Source organism: Lepidochelys kempii, chromosome 1, assembly GCF_965140285.1.
Source record: "Lepidochelys kempii isolate rLepKem1 chromosome 1, rLepKem1.hap1, whole genome shotgun sequence".
NCBI lineage: Eukaryota > Metazoa > Chordata > Testudines > Cheloniidae > Lepidochelys > Lepidochelys kempii.
Window position 1 is genome coordinate 342833727 of NC_136380.1, and position 17659 is coordinate 342851385.

Genomic DNA, 17659 nt, shown 5'->3' on the forward strand with positions numbered 1-17659 from the left:
ACACCATCCTCCGGATCATTAATGAAGATATTGAACAAAACCGACCCTTGGGGCACTATACTTGATACTGGCTACCAAGTAGACATGGAGCCATTGATCACTACCTGTTGAGCCCGACAATCTAGCCAACTTTCTATCCACCTTATAGTCCATTCATCCAGCCCATACTTCTTTAACTTGCTGGCAAGAATACTGTGGGAGACCGTGGCAAAAGCTTTGCTAAAGTCAAGGAACAACACGTCCACTGCTTTCCCCTCATCCACAGAGCCAGTTATCTCATCATAGAAGGCAATTAGATTAGTCAGGCATGACTTGCCCTTGGTGAATCCATGCTGACTGTTCCTGATCACTTTCCTCTCCTCTAAGTGCTTCAGAATTGATTCCTTGAGCACCTGCTCCATGGTTTTTCCGGGGACTGAGGTGAGGCTGACTGGCCTATAGTTCCCCAGATCCTCCTTCTTCCCTTTTTTAAAGATGGGCACTACATTAGCCTTTTTCCAGGCACAGAGAGAGAAATGGGCTTGCCCAAGGTCACCCAAGCAGCCAGTGATAGAGCTGTGAATAGAAGCCAAGTCTCCTGAGTCCCACGATAGTGTGCTATCTACTCAATCACACTGCCTAAGCAGTTTTTCACCACTCACTGTATCTCTTAAGGAATGGATGCACTTTCCACACAAACCTGTTCTATTCTGTTGAACACACAGACGCCTCTTTTCAAATTCACAGTAATTTGCTGCCTGCCAGTTGACTGATGGAGACCAATCAGTTCCCAGTGCTAATTTTTTTTGACACATCTGTAGTTACAATCCAAATATTTAACATTCATGACTGAATCAGAGCACAGGGCCTCAAGAAATGAGCAGAGACGATAGCTGGATTTCTCTTGGTTAATGAGTTTCCTATGTTTTTTTATTCAAAGTCAATTTTCTTCTTGATCATCTCTAAACAGCCTCTGTGGCCTTTAGGGCTTTTTCTTAAGTTTGCTATTATCTTCTGTAAATGACTAACTCCTTTGAGTCCTGATGCTTAACCAGAAGGGGTTGTGAGTCATCTTAACAAAACAGCTGTTTAGAAATAATTGATTCTTTCAGGCTTCTGGGATCTATTCCCAGTTCTGGCAGTGGCACACTGTGTGACCTTGTGGAAGTCACATCAGTCGCTGTGCCTCAGTTTACCCCCTCTGTGTTCATAGATTTTTAAAGCAAGAAATAATCCTAATATTGCCATAGCTAGCAGAGGTTTCTCTTTAGTTTAATAGGAGTGTGACGGGTTGGACCCCTTGGGAAGTCACCTGATGTGCTGAGGTACCACTGAGTCTACTTATTCTGCCAGCATGGGCCCCCTTTAACCTGCCTTGTTGAACCAGGCTCTTAAAACCTCCTCTAACACACACACAGGCCGGGGCACACCACACTGCAGATCAGCTCTGGGAAGACTCATTTTAAGGCACTTGCTCCAGCACTCAAATGTCCACCACCCTTGGACTACAGACCCAAAGATATATTATAGATGGATTACAGACCCAAAGATGGCATGTCAAGGAATTGCTTTGTTGCAACAGTTGGGAAATTTCACTTTGACTGACATCTATCAAACTATTCTGGTATTATTTATTTTTCCTATTACTGTAGTTTCTAAATTCCCAGAAAGGGGTTAGTGCCCCCATTGTGTTAAAGGTGTTAAACAACCACCACTAAGACTCCTGGCCCCAAAGAACTCACAATCACCTTCTGAGTTTGTACAGCACCTAGCACAGTGGGGTGCTGCTCCATGACTAGGGCTCCTCTACTCTCTGATTATACAGACAAATACTAGTTTAAGAATTCACCATGACAGCGTGAATGGCAAACAGAACCTTTACATTAGGAGATGAAGCCCATTGTTCCCATTCCTGTTGGCCTTATCTATAGGCACACTAGCAGTTGCAATCCTTGCAGCAAAAGAGGTGCATGGCATTGTGAGAAATACGAAGGAATACCAGATCCCAGTTTTTGCAGATGATAATCTGGTATGTCTGAGTAAAAGTGACAGCACTAGATGGTATTAGAGGAATACGGCGTTTCTAGGTAAACATGTCCAAAACTGAAGAAACGCTTTTGGCAGAAAATTAGGAAAGCAGAGTCAAATTAACTGGTTTCTAAAGGCTTTAAATATCTGGGAGGGACAGATTTCACTTGCTTTACACTGACAACGTTTAATCCACTCCCCCTAACCTCAATGCTAGACCCTTAAAGAGACCATGACCTCTCTCTGTCTCTTCCTGATCCCATTAGTTTAGTGAAGATGCATATCCTACCTACACTACTTCCTTCAAGTGTTACTAGAAATTCTTCCAAGCTGTAATAGGAAAGAATTGGGCCATACCTGTACTTCATTTACTCGCTTCTGATAAGCAAAACAAAAAATATATACCAAGCAAACCTAGTATAATCTAATATGATTCCAAAGGAATAATAGTCATGGGAGATTCAAGCTTTCTTAACTGGAAATGCTCCGGTTCACCCATAAGTTATTGAGCTTAGTGTGGCAATTACTAGGTGAAATTCTCTGACCTGTGTCATCCAGAGGGCATGCAATTTTATATGACATTTTACAAGTGAGCAGCTGCACAAGAAGCATTGGGAACTGGCCACACTTCAGAAAAGCACACCGTACCACCCTATGCTGGTCAAACACAGAAGCTTCCTATTCTACCTTCTCAAGTTTTCCAACCTAATTTACAGCAAAGGTCTTGCATCACGCCATCCTGCTAACAATCACAGCTCAGAGTGAAGCTGATACAGAGCCAGTCAGATGACTTCAAAGCCTAATTCGTTCTTTAAATTGTTTCCACAGGGAGGGTGGGGTGGGGTGGGGTGAGGCAGTTGCAAAGTGACTCAACTCGTCATTTTTGAAGAGTCCATAACTGTCCAAATGCAAAAAAGGTCAACATTTCACTCAGTGATGGTCTTAAAACATGTGCTACTTAGTACATGTGGAGCAGAAAGAAGCATCCTCAGACTTGAGAAATATTCTTAATAGAAGTTGATTTGCCATCGCCTTACCAATCAGAGAGAGAAAGTATTCTGTCCACACACGACCAGTATTTACCAGCACGAAAAGGAAGAGCTGCAACTGCCAGTAATACTGGGCTACTCTAGGGTTAAAGTCATTTGGCTCCACCCTGTTTAATGATCAGCCCCAGCAAGGCATGCGGGGGGGGGGGGGGGGGGGGGGGGGGGGGTGGAAATCCTATCCAGGGTAACCTTCCACTAAAACGAATTAGTAGAGATCGGGAAAGGGAGTGTTTTGATGAATAGTGATGTGCTATAAAAATACGTTGAGCTTTTTTTTTTTTTTTTTGGTCTGAGGATTAAACGGCATAGCTTACGCCCATTTAAACAGAGCATACTGTGTTTTCACATTCTGGCCTAAATGGTACTAGTAAAGGTAAGTGAAAAAACATCCGTTGTTCTTTTTTTTTTTTAATTTCTATTGAAATCTTTATGAAAAGCTTTGTTAAAATGTTGGTGAATTAGACGTTGCAAGGGGTATCGTAGCTGTTCAAAACATGGAGGCAAGGGGAAGGAAAGTAGTGAACATTTTGAGCAGCTGTGAGAAATACGATCAAATACACATACAGTGAAATTCATCAGCAGGGGACAAGAGGTAGGCTGTATGGTCTAGTGGCTACTCCATTAGCCTGGGCTTCTGTAGGCCCACGTTCTGTTCCCTGCTCTGCTGCTGACCTGTTATGTGACTTCAGGTGAGTCACTTCAGCTCTTTGTCTTCCTTTCTTGCCCTCCCACTTCTTGTCTGTTTTGTCTAGTTATACATTCCTTTGGGCAAGGACTGTCTCTCACTAAGGGTATGTCTAGCACACTAAGCCCAGGCTCCGACTTAGGTATGAGCGTCTTTCTGTCCACACACAAAGGGCATGTCTACACTTACCTCCAGAGCGATTGATCCAGCACAGGTCGATTTATCGCGTCTAGTGAAGATGCGATAAATCGAGCGCTCTCCTGTCGACTCCAGTTCTCTACCGGAGTGAGAGGCACAGGTGGAGTCGATCGGGGAACGTCAGCAGTTGACTTACCGCAGTGAAGACACCGCAGTAAGTAGCTCTAAGTACGTCGACTTCAGCAACTCTATTTTTGTAGCTGAAGTCGCGTAACTTAGACTGACTTAGCTCACCGCCCCCCCCAGTGTAGACCAGGCCAAAGTCTGACTCAGGTCAGCAAGCACTCAAGACTCAGGTCATGCTGTGATTTGGGTCCTAGCCCTGTCATTTTGCTGTGTGGACGCAGCTCAAGCCACAGATCCCAAGGTCTGCATAGTGCAGAATGGACATATTAGTGTGGCTGTGAGATCCAGATCCAGCAATTCTAAACCCAAGTTTACCGTGCAGGGAGGACACTCAAGCACAGGCTTGGAAACACTGGGTCCACAACCCCAGATCCCACAGACCCGGGCTGAATGTGCCAGGTAGCCATGCCCTAGGTGTGCCTAACACAACAGGGCCCTGATGATGGAGCCGATAGGTGCTGCTGTAATACAAGTAAGAGCCTCTTTGCCATTTAAGGCTTATGCTAGCCCAACCTTGGTAGGATGTGGGCTGAGCAGCCAAACATAGAGGCCACGGCATCCCCCGTCTGCTGCAAGGCGAGGGCTGTGTGCTGGTTTGGATTAAACTGATGTACCGAAGGCAGACCAGGGGCACGGCCCTAGCTGTCCACTTACATAGATGCCAGTGTTGTGATCTGGGGCAAGGCTCCGGTTGCTCTTCCAGCCCCGAGGCTGGACTAATGTCTGCAGAGAGATTGCCTCACAATCTGCTGACTATCTGCACAAAGCCAGTTTGCCCGCTCTTGGTTCTCAGTGAGGGTGAATTTAACCCCCCTGGAGTGATGATCAGAGAAGTAGGATGTGATCTGCTTTTATAAAGAAACAGCAACCGTTTATGGCAGAAAATTCGCAAAAACTTGTTTTTCAGGGGGTTACTCTGCACACGGGCCACAGCTTGCTGTTCTGCACCAGGGGGGTCATGAGTAGGGATCAGGGGAGGTAAATACTACGTCCATCCCATATTGCTGGCTGGGAAGAGAGTCCCACAATGCAAAACCGTTGAGAACTACTGCACCATCCCGTCTGCTGCCACTTATAAGCCATGTAGCTGCCTTTGACTCCATTTCTTTCCACTCCAAATAACTCGCTGGCAGGCCCAGCTGACTGGGGCTTTGCCACAAGCTATATTGAAGCTCACGTGATATTTTTCTTAAGGACTTGAGTACGAATGTTTGACACGTGTCTGGTTTTCTAACCACAAGAGACAACATCTTCTTCCTCTGCTTACCAGAGGGGGAGGGGGCTTCAGCCTCTCCCCCTACCTCTCCAAAATTTACACACAAAGCCATGAGTAAATAAACTAGAGCAAAGGTCTCCCTCCAATCCAGGTTGTGATCTTGCAGCCAGTCAGGCTTTGCCGTAGGGCCCTGATCCTGCAAAGAGGGAGGGTTAGGGTGCAGAGCCCCCCCCCCCCCCCCCCCCGGAGTCTCCAGTTGGGTATCTTGCACTCACAGAGACACCTGCATGTTGTTCCTTGAAGCATCGGGGCCTAAATGAGCTCTGCACAGCGGCTCCAGTGGCCTCCTTTTGGGGCCTTCCCCATCGTTCAGGGTAGAAGGGGGCCAGGAGGAGCAAAGGGGCCCACCTTCTGCCTCAAGGGCAAGCGGAACATCAAACACAGTTTAAAAGGAAATCAAAAAAATGTACGGATACAGTCTTTTTTTTTTTTCACTCGACACAGGAAACAGGCATCAAAGCACCCACAGTAACTGCAGGGTGTAAACCTTGCAGCTCTTGTATCAGCTGCCCTTTGTGCTTCATGATCTGTGTTGTTCCTAGAAGGAAAAGACAATACGATTGCCCTTATTTTTTCAGATGGATAAAAATGCTCAACAAGAGCCCCTGTCCTTGTGCTCTAGGAGCCCTGGACGTGACTGAAGAATTCATCCCCAGGGCAGCAGTTTAAGGTGACCCAGAGTACATCCCTCTACCAAATCCCTCTCCGTACCCCTGCAATTTAATGGAACTCCCCAGTTTTCAAACGCCAGGCTCATCATTTTTCTAGGCAATGTGCCCTTGGTTATTAGCGTCAGGCCGAAAGGGAGATGGGGACATATTCGTCCCACTCCCTGGCACTACGGGCAGTGCCACCAAATCTTCCCTTGCCCCTACAAGGAAATTCATTCACTTCCCCGGCCACTGATCCATTGTCACTGCCACAGCTGACACCCTGAGGACAAATGCTTTCCCATTGTGCAGTGTACAAGGCCACACCAATTGGCAAGTACCTGAAGGACGATGTCCCCAGATTCCCCCTGCTCTCCCCACTCTGAAGTAGTTTGATCTCCCCCAACAAGATTGATCATAATCAAAATATTTGATGTTTAGAAAGTTTCCAAGTTTTACCTCAGACATTGTTTTTGCCAAGGAAGATTACCCAGAATGCCCTGGGATCTTCTACCTAAGAGCCGGATTCTGCTCTCGCTCTGGTTTCACACTGGTGTCACTCCATGGGTGGCACTGATTGTCTCTCACGTACGTGAGATCAAAATTGGGCCCTCAGTACCAGGCTCTCTTCTGAAGGGCACCTTTGTTCTGAGCCCAGATCGGCACCTCTTTCTAGCTCGGTCTACAGAGTTCTGTCTCTGCCTTCTTCTTCTCCCCCATTCTGTTTGCCTCACCATCTGTGTTATCAGCTCCACATCTGGCTATCAAGCCCGTGCTGACTCATTGCTAGATTCTGGTGAGCTCTGGTGCAGGTGCACAGGACAGGGGGAGGGCGTCCGGAGACTTCGCTTGAGTGGCCTGAACAAGGGCCAAGTGGATTTGCAGTCATTGCACTTGAAGGAGTGCAAGGGCTGTCCCATTGCTATTTCCTGGGGGGTGCACGATTCTGCAGACAAGAGGCAGAGGTGGGCCCCCTGTGTCAGCCCCAACCTGCTGAACTGGCTGGCTCCCGGGGCCCAGCAAGCTGCACTCCGTAAAGGGGTGTAGCAGTGGGCAGGTAGAGTCACACCGCCCTCACGCTGGGCTTTATCTACAAGGCACAATCAAGCTCTCTGCTCCAGGCTTCCAGCTTTCTAGATCTTTTTCCCATCTGCAGCCACCTTTGGGCTCTCTCTTTTAAAATCCTTTGAAGATCATTTAGTAGGAAGGATGGTCCAGTGGGTAGGGCACAGGCCTGTGACTTGGGAGACCTGCGTGGGTTTTTTTCTGGCTTTGCCACTGACCTACTGTGGGACCTAAGATAAGTCACTTAACCTACCCTACACCTTAGTGCCCCCTCTGTAAAATGGGCATAATACGTCTCTATTTCACAGGGATATTAAAGAGGATAAGTCCACTAATGACTGTGAAGCACTTCAGACACTCTAGTGATGAGAGCCATATCGATATATAGATAGACTCACATGGGATCTCACACCAAAGTTCAGACCAGCTCCTTCCCTTGCCTCTAAAAAAAACCACAGTCATTATTCTAGCCTTTTCAACAGTGACTCCAACACGTCACCCTCAGTAGCATGGGGTGGGGGGGGGAAGAAATCGAGGCCTGCCGACACCTTTGTAACTCACTGCAAATGGCTTCACATCCTGCTTAGATAGTTGGATGAAAGACTGTGCCTGGACAGATCAAAGCCACGCTCACGATCTTTGCATTCTCTCTGCTGTACCCGAACACAAAGCATGGCTTCTCCCTGACCAGTTTGACCTGATATAGTACAGAATCATACTCCCTTCTACAGTATAATGTCATTATGGGCTATGTGATTCCTCGCCGCTGTAGAGAATTAAGGTGACAGCCAATAACGGTTCGGTAAAGGCAAAATGATGACTTTGCAAATCAGGCATTTAGGCTTTAGACCAAAGTGTCCGTGGGAATGGGGGAGAGATCTGGGACAGGATGTTTCAAGGAGGTGGTAGTGGGATTAAAACCCTTTTGCCTCCAGGTTATTGGCTCAATGCTGGCAAAATAATGACCCACTGGCATCTGCAGACTGTTTGGTATCTTCTGTGAAATGATCTGCATGATCAGACTGCATGATCAGTTTCTACAGTAGGCGTGTCCACAGCAAAAATTCACCACCAGGATTTACACTAAGTGCCAATGTCAGCAGAGAGGCCCAGGACTGAATGGGCCATGGATACTGGATTCCTCTCTGTGCAGGTGGAGTTTGAAAGACAGTATATAAGGAAAGCTCACAAGGCCAATGGATCTTCTGTGAAAAAAAAGGACTTACGCTCTAAGTTTGTCAGCCTGGCACCTTACAATCACTCAATTCTCTACAGATAATAATGCTTCACTTTCAAATAGCATTTTTCATCAGTAGATCTCAAAGCATTTTACAAAGGAGGTCAGCCCCCTTTTAAAATTGGGAAACTGAGGCACAGAGAGGGAAAATGACTTGCCTAAGGTCATCCAGCAGGCAAGTGGCTAAACTGGGACTAGAACCTATAGCTCTTGAGTTACAGGCCACTGCTCCAACCCTGCCTCCTTAAAAAGGATGTCACTCTAGCATTAAGGTCTTGTCTACATGTGAAAGTCTGGAATAGCTATGGAGGTCAATTTCCCCATGCAGACAAGCCCTAAGGCCAAGAATTTCAAAGTTACTAGTGATTCTGGGGCCTTATTTTTGGGTGCCAAAACAGAGACACCTTGAAGGAGCTTGATTTTCAGAGTGTGAGGGCTCGGCCTTTTGTACAAATCTTGTCCCCTTTAAGGTGTCTCCAGGTGGGCAGTGACCAAATGGAGGCAAACTCCAAATTGCAAGTTACTTTTGGCAATCTGGGCCTAAGAGTAGGGTGACCAGATAGGAAGTATAAAAAATCGGGACGAGGGTGGAGGGTAATAAGTGCCTATATAAGAAAAAGCCCCCAAAATCAGGAGTGTCCCTATAAAATTGGGACATCTGGTCACCCTACCTAAGAGTATTACTCAGGTTTCTTTCCACTGCTGTTTCTTTCCAGTTTTTGAACTTTGTGATTCTCAGAAGAATAATGACAATGTGTGCAGACATATTCAACCTTGGCTGCTTTGAGATCAGCTGAATATTGCCTTAAGATTTCAATGTCTCATTTATGCAGATAACTTCAATATGACCTCAGGGATGGCAAGAATGTCTATTTCATTTTGCTGTTTCCTCTCCGTTGCCCACCTTTATGAAACAGGTAATAGCTCACCTTAAGTGATCACTCTCCTTACAATGTGTATGGTAACACCCATTGTTTCATGTTCTCTGTGTATATAAATCTGCCCACTGTATTTTCCACTAAATGCACCCAATGAAGTGAGCTGTAGCTCACAAAAGCTTATGCTCAAATACATTTGTTAGTCTCTAAGGTGCCACAAGTCCTCCTTTTCTTTTTGCGAATACAGACTAACACGGCTGCTACTCTGAAACCAGACACACCCCTGTGCTATTTAGATCAAAAGAAGAGCCTTTCTTATACCACCAGGGGAAGAACTTTAGTGGCCAGTATCGAAACACAGTTTATATAGTTCAGCACTGGCCTAACTCTGCTCCTCTTGAAGTCAAGCCTTTTGAAAATCGCATCTTAAAAGTTCTTCCCATTGTAAAATTAACACTCCAGCTCTTTCAAATGCCAGCTTTTATTTAACACTTTATTGTCTTGTATGTCTGAATTTTTAGATGGCTTTTAACACTCTGGATTTTCTCCACCGTGGTCACCTACTTACTCATACGCATAATTTCCATTGACATTAATGTAGGCTGAAACACCACACTACCCATTGAGGTGTATTGTGTATTTAATTTATGTTCATTGTTCTTTATTTATAAAATGACCAGCCACTGCTCTGGCTACTGTACAAAAATAAAAAACACTAGGCCAGATTCTCAGCTGGTCCAAATTGGAGTCACTCTAACTTCAATGGAGCAACGCTGATTTACAGCAGCTGAGATTCGGACCTCAAACCTGTACATTTCAATAGGCCGAGAGATCATAGATGTATATCCCTGCACTCTGCTCAGACCCCACACAACAAACAACTTGCACAGCTTTATATAATTACAGGAAAAAAGGTACCCTTCTGGGAGGAAGTAGTATAGTTTAGTGGCTCAGCTACTAGCCTAAGGTTCTGGAGACGTAGATTCCATGCCTGGCCTGCTGCCAATGAACTTCTTAGTTATGTGCCACAGTTTCCCCATCTGTGAAATAGGTATGATACTACTGACCTCCTTTGTGATGCACTTTGAGGTCTACTGACAAAAAATGCTGAATAAGAACAAGGTATTCTCATTTGTGAGATCGAAACTCTCAACCGCAGGCGCTGGCTACATTTCTGAAATTTCAATGCTTTTGCAAAACTATTGCACACTGTTTGTGAAAACCTTTTACTATTTTAATATCACTTTATAGAAGGGATGGTTGAAATTTTTCAAAAATTCCATGATGTTGATAAGAAGTTTTGAAAAGTTTTTGTGAAAAATGGGCAACATTTTTTGACCAGCTCTATCAACCACATTTCCAACCACTACAACCTGCCCCTAGACATCCCCTTCCCACTCTAGCGAAAGCCTAGAATAACAGGCAGGACCTGCAGTAGATCTTTTAGATCCTAAAATACAGGCTCTTGAGAACTAAGGGGGAAGCAAATTTCAAAGCCAGGGACCTTCACTTGAGCAATTCAGCGGACCTCTGATGCTAGTGTCATCATCATACATATGGAGAGAGAGGCTAGCTCTGGGTAGATCGGATTCAAATTGCTTGAGGTCTGATCCAAAACCTATTGAAGTCAACAGGAATTTTCAGATTTAAAAACCAAAACCAACACCCTAACTGTGGAAAATGATTGCTGAGCTTGTGCAATTTCCTTTAAATCACCAACATGTATTATATTTCAAATATAGTGAAAATGGCTTATACGTATAAAATAATTAAAACGAATACCCTGAGTATTAATTGCAACCCAATGTACTGTAATGAACACACTGTTCTTTTTCTATCCAATATGTCTTGTGTACAAGAATAGCAGTGTTATCTAGTGACAAGAGCAGAAGATCCAAGAAAACATGCCTTATAGAGAGACTCAAAGTGCATGGTCTATTTGGCTTAACAAAGAGATGGTTAAGGGGTGGCTTGATCACAGTCTATAAGCATCTACATGGGGAGCAAATATTTAACAATGGGCTCTTCAATCTAGCAGGAAGGTAGAACATGGTACAATGGTTGGAAGTTGGAACTAGACAAACTCAGACTGGCAATAAGGTGTAACATTTTTTCACAGTGAGGGAAAATAACTATTGGAACAATTTACCAAGCACTGTGGTGGATTCTCCATCACTGACCATTTTTAAATCAATGCTGGATTTTTTTTTAAAAAAAATCTGCTGGAGGAATTATTTTGGGGGAGTTCTCTGGCCTGTGTTATACAGGAGGTCAGACTAGATGCTCACAATGGTTCCTTCTGGCATTAGAATCTAAGAAGAATAGGAGACAGCTAGTCCTAGTTCTGCTGCTGAATGATATGTGACCTTGGCAAAGCCATGCTGGTTGCTCTGTGCTTAGCAAAGCTATAATAAAACCAAGGGTGTTGTGCCATTTATTACTACAGTAATTCCAACATGCCTCAACTGAGACTGAGGCCCATTTGTTCCAGGCACTGGGAAAACACATAGGAAGAGGCACTTACAATCTAGTGTGAGGAGAAGCAGAAGCGCAGAGAAATAAGGCAACTTGAGAAATAAGATCATGCAACAGGTCAAGGGAATAGAAGCCCACTCCCAACCCAGAACCCTATCCACTAGATCAGTCTGCGTCTGAATTCCACCCTCACCCTTCAGCATGCTCACATGAGTAAAGCTCTGTTGATGCTTCAGTGTTGTAGGATTGGGGGCTTTCTTCACAGAATCATCTTTCCCTCTTTATTAAAGTTGATGGCACTTTCTATCCAGGGTTGTGTGTGAGCCAATCCTGATGAACGTGCCTAAACTGCTGGGGCCATCAGTTGCTCCAGAATACACCAAGAAACAGTCTAGCACAAAACAATACTGTAGGAAAACACTACATCATTTTTATTCAGCCAAAAAATTCACATGACTAATAGGTTACCGAAATGTGCCGTTGTCTGGTAAATTCAAGGTCTGTACCACTACCAACGGTTCATATTGCCCTTCCCCACTTCCCCCAGACCCCAAAGTAGTCTTTCAAAGCTGAATATTTTTAGTCTATTTCTAATACAAAATAACTGTGAGCTTGTGATTTGGGGTGAAAAACCAGGGTTTAATATGTGTCGGTGAAGCTAAGGGAGTATTTAATTTTTTAAAAAAAACAAAAAAACCACCCAGATACAGTAATAAAGATGATCTGTTTGATTTCCCTCCAGAGTGGAAAAGATGAGTCAGTCACAAACAAACATTGTGCCTCAATCGCCAGTCCCCCGATGCTGGGGGAAACCAGGAGCGACACGAGTGAGTCTAGAGAGTTACACCAAGATGACATCAGTGTGAGAAAAGGTTGCGATCAGTGGGTTTACTTCATGGCTGCATTTGTTTACTGCTTTTTGCAGTGGAAGCCTTTTCCTAGTCAACTTCATACAGAAACAATGTGTGCCTTGCTTCTCTATGGTTCGGGGCATCCTTGTTCTTTACTGCCTTGCTTCAAATGTATTCCTCAAGAAAGAACGACTCATTTGAGGATGAGCTGCTTAACTGTACATTGTGTGAGGGTGGACGTTAGGCAAAATGGCACAGTCTTTTCATTAAAGGTACAAAACGGAAGTAAATTTAAGGGTTTTAGTTGTTGCAAATGTTTGCCCGCCCAATCATTCGAACGTATTTATCTGGTCCCCGTTACCACAGTAGCTGAGTGCCTCTCATGTCTTTAACATGTTTATCCTCCCAATACTCCACTGAGATAGGACAGGTTTCAGAGTCGCAGCCGTGTTAGTCTGTATCCGCAAAAAGAAAAGGAGTACTTGTGGCACCTTAGAGACTAGCAAATTTATTTGAGCATAAGCTTTCGTGAGCTACAGCTCACTTCATCAGATGCATGCAGTGGAAAATCCACATCCACTGCACACATCCAATAAAGTGAGCTGTAGCTCACAAAAGCTTATGCTCAAATAAATTTGTTAGCCTCTAAGGTGCCACAAGTACTCCTTTTCTTTTTGAGATAGGGCAGTGCTCTTATGTAGGGTGACCATATTTCTCTATACTGAATAGGGGACACCTGGTAAAATTACTCATATTCAGGCGAGTTCAATGGCAATCAATTGTGTAGACGTTCAAAGTAACATCAAGTTGATCAAGCCCCTGCTAAAAAGAAATACTGTGTAGTTGGTTTCTTTTTATTTACCTTCTTATCTTTAAGGTTCACATGGGGAGGGTTGACACACATACACTCCCGTACACCTCTCTCACCATGACCAACCAACCTGACCCTCCCTGCCCAGTGCTCTCTGCCCTCCATGCCTGGCTGGGCCCCCTGGAATAGACCCGCCTCTCCTGGTACCACGGGAGACAACACATGGGCAACACATGGGCTGGGGGCATGCAGAGTCACATGCGCACCCTCCCCAGATTTCTGCAGGGTTCACACCAGAATGTGCCCAGCAGCAGCCTTTCAGCACTGTGCAGGAGGGAAGGGAGCTGCTTCCAGCTGCAGGGGAGGAAGAGGAGGGGAAGGGATGACCTGCCCTGTGTCCTTGCAGAGCTCATCTCTTCCCCCCACACACACCGCTGTGTGGCTGGAAGCAGCTTGTCACTTCCTGCCCACACAGTGTTGAAAGGCAGCTAACACCTCCAGGATGGCCACCGACATAACCCAGCCGCCTCCTATCCCCGGCTACAGAGCAGGCAGGAAGGGGTTAAGCCCTAAGAATGCATTGTGCACCAGGGCCCAGGGAACCTGACTTCAGGGGCTTCAGGAAACCTGGCCAGAGAGGTGGCTCAGCAGAGGAGTGTGCCTAGGGGATGGAGCATCCCCATGCTCCCTGGGAGCAGGACCCGGGGCAGGGGAGAGGCATGGGTGAAGAGGGTGCTAAACCCCTGCCCGGGGGCCTGCTGTGGAGCCTGCAGGTTCAGGGCGTGAACAGGCTGGAAATTGCTTCCCCCACCCGACACTCCAGAGTTTAGCTGAGGGGCGGAGAGGCTGCCCCTTGCCAGCGCTGTGCAGGGCTTTGGCATATGCAGGGCTCGGCTCCTCCTGGCCAGCGCCCCGGGCCGGAGGCTCTTGGGGTTTCCCAGGGCACCGGCCCAGCCAGAAGCAATGGGGGAAGGAAGAAAGGAGGGAGGGAGGGAGCCTGTCTGCCAGGATGCTGGTGAGCTGAGCGCTCCAACCAGGGGCTGGTTCGCCACACAGCGCTGGGAGCGGGATGCACCCTGCTGGGGGGATATGAAGGAGCAGCGGGGCTGAGAGAGGCCAAGGGACAAAGCAGAGAGAGGACATCGAGAGGGGGAGCACGTAAAGGGCCAATGGGTGGGCAGCAGAGGTGACACGTAAGTGGCCGCTGCCTGGCACCTGCCTACATTCACCAGCCACTGCAGCACGCAGCCAGTGCCGGCCGGAAACGGGATGGTGGGGGCTGCGCTGATGAACTGGCAGGGGGAGTGGCCAGCCCCACATACTGCAACTTTGCCCTTGCACACCAACCTCATCGTCAGCCACTGGACCCCCCCCCACTCACCACTGGTGGGCAAGCGGCTGGCGAGCAGGGATCCAGCTAGCAGCAGGACCCGCCAGTATTGATGGGGGGGGTGGTGGGAGGGAGACAGAAAATATAGGACAATTTGTCCGTTTTTAAAGAAAAAGTCGGTACACCTGCAGGGGGGCTTAAATACGGGACTGTCCCTTTAAAACCGGGACGTCTGGTCACCCTATGCAGGAGAGACCCCCCCACACACACACAGTCACAATCTGGGGGCAGCAGGACCTATCTGGTGCCTGTCCACCCCCTCACCATATGGCCGTGGGGGAGAACTGCCGAGAAGAGCCAGGGAAAGACCCCAGTTGGTTGGGGCAGAACCAAGGACCTTTTCCGCTCTTGAATGTTCTAGTCAAACCTCTAGAATGTTGTGACTTTCTCTGCCCTGTGCCGATTGGCTGCTTGCTCCAACCATCTCCCTCCCTCTCTTACACAGTCACAGACTCAGACTTTAAGGCCAGAAGGGACCATCATGATCACCTGGTCTGACCTCTTGCACATGGCAGGCCACAGAACCTCAGCCACCCACTCCTGTAATAGACCCCTAGCCTCTGGCTGAGCTACTGAAGTCCTCAAATCATGATTTAATGACGTCAAGTTATAGAGAATCCCACCTTCATCTTAGCTTTACTCCACACCTGCCCCCTGACCTTCTCTTCCCCATCCTGTCCTCCTCCCCTACCTTTCCCTTTTCTTTCCATTTAGCTGATTCCCTCCTAACTAAATCCACCTAAGAAAATAACTGTTGCATTACTATGAGGTTTGCTGCCATCACCTTGTTCACTCTACCTGTGTGTTCTACCCCTTCCCCAACCCTGTGTCTCTCTAGTCTATTTAGATTGTAAACTCCTTGGGAATGGGACTGTCTACTGCTAGCACATTCTTGGTTGGTCCTTAGGCACTACCAGCATACACATGATCAATAAGTAATGACAGTAAGGGTCTTATCCAAAGCACATGTCTATTGTCTTCCATGAGCTTTGCATCAAGCCCTACATTCTCTTTGACCCACCCAAAATAATTCCCCCTCTGTCCTGAATGTTAACACTTTTCAAATGTATGTGGACATCTTCCCCCTTTACTCGTTGTTTAGTAGGTCTGGGGTGTTCACCTCCACACTTGCCCTGAAAGGGTTAATGCAGACAGAGAAGGGGGCTAATTAACACAACAGGCCACAGCTCAGAGGAATCAGGTGGCTAATCAATCCCCTGATGGAATGAGGAAGCCCTGCTGAGGAGGAACAAGCTGGGCTGGGCTGATAAAGGCAGGAAATTGGTAACAGAAAGGAAAGTCTATAGTCACTCCCGGGGAGAAGGGAGGATTTTTCAGGCTGGAAAACCCAGAGCTGGGGGAAGGTAGGACAAGGCTCAGGGAAAGACAGTAAGGTCTAAGGGGGAACAGACCTTGACTGTTGGCAGGAGAGTCCCTGAGCCAGAACCTGGAGCAGAGGGCAGGCCCAGGTTCCCCTGCCAGCCACTGACAGGGTGGCACTATGAGGCAGTGAATAGGAAGACTGCCTGAACCTGTTTGTCGTAAGAGACTTTCCAACCCAGGACGGGGAAATCATTTGGTGACCTGGCTTGAGGGCTAAGTCACAAAGAAGTAGCAGCAGCTCGTGGAGTGAGAGAATTGGGCTTTCAACTGAATTTGTTTGTGAAAAATGTCTGCTTCCAATTGAAGTCAAAGGGGAGTTTTTCCACTGAGTCTATAGGCAGTGGGTCATACCCTAAGGTTTGGGCTGTATAACTTTTTTCCCCCCTTAGTTAACTTTTTCTTTGCCAGTTGCAGTCCATTTCATCATTAGAGCTGGGTGAATAATTTTGTCACGGGGTCACTCACCACACTTGCACCTCCTGTTGGGCATTTTGGGAATTAGCTCAGTCCCAGCAGGTGCACCCTCAGGTGGTGGTGGCTCTCCCATCCTTGCTTGGGCCTGTAGACCCGTTACTGCTCCTTTCTCTCAGCTTCTGCTTTGTGGCACAACCCTCCAGCCGGGTCACCATCTGGTTTCTTCACTCCCCGGGGACCCTTCCAACAAGAGTCCAGCCTCTCCTGGCAGTGGCTTGGCAGATGGGCCACTCCTTCAGCGGGGAGAGCAGGTTGGGAGGGAGAGCAGGTCTACCCACTACTCGGGGCCTCAGCCCAGGGACCCTGCAAACAGCATCTTCCTGTTGCCTCTTCCTTCCAGCTCACTGTCTCTATTCCCTGGGCCACTTCCCCGCAGCCTCCGTTCCTTCTGATCCTGCCTCTGGCTCCAGCTCCTTTGCCCTCTTCCCAGGGCCTCGAGCCTGTAAATCCTGGCAACTGGGCAGGAGCTCTCCCTTCTCCCCCAGGTGCTGGTCTCTCTGTAACCCTCTAGGAAGCCAGTCTTCTCCCTAGGGCTCCCTGTAGCAGACTCCCTTGCTCTGGTCTGCAGCTTCCTTTTATATGGGCCAGCTGGGCCCTGATTGGCTGGTCCAGTTGCCGCCCTAATTGTCTGCAGCTGCAGCCCTAATTAGCTGTTTCCCCTGCAGCCATTCCTTTGGCTGCCTGCGCTCAGCCTCCCTAGGCTGGTTTTAACTCTCTGAGAGCCAGTCCTATTGGGTTCTGGGAAGTACTAAAGCACCCTCCTCCAGCCTTAGGGGAGGATCCACAAGGTCCAGGAACTCAATTAATTATGGGGGACAACCAAAAATGTAACAGGTCAAAGGGTGAAGGTCAAAGGGTCAAACAAAGGGAACCTGAAGGGGACACCGAGCAGAGAACCCCGGACAGCACCCACTGCTCCTCAAAGGTGTCAAGGGAGCCAGCGGACGCTGTCCAGAGGAACTCTGACCGGATATGTGAGCGAAGGCAGGACTGGAAATAGGCCCCACAGTCACAGGGAAACCCCCTCAGCCAACCTCCTCTCCCTAGTCTTATAGATGGCTACTTTGGCCAGTGCTAGGAGGAGGATGACAAGGAGGTCCTACA

General features: G+C 47.3%; 1 long non-coding RNA gene across 2 annotated transcripts in view; it reads left to right on the forward strand.

The window, feature by feature from the left end:
- Positions 1-3345: 3345 nt before the first annotated feature.
- LOC140905449 (uncharacterized) overlaps positions 3346-17659 on the forward strand; it is a 33347-nt gene continuing 19033 nt past the window's right edge. For both annotated transcript variants that reach the window (XR_012156855.2, XR_012156854.2), the window contains exons 1-2: positions 3346-3429; positions 9127-9210. This is a non-coding gene — a long non-coding RNA (uncharacterized LOC140905449). The remainder of the gene's footprint in view (positions 3430-9126; positions 9211-17659) is intronic.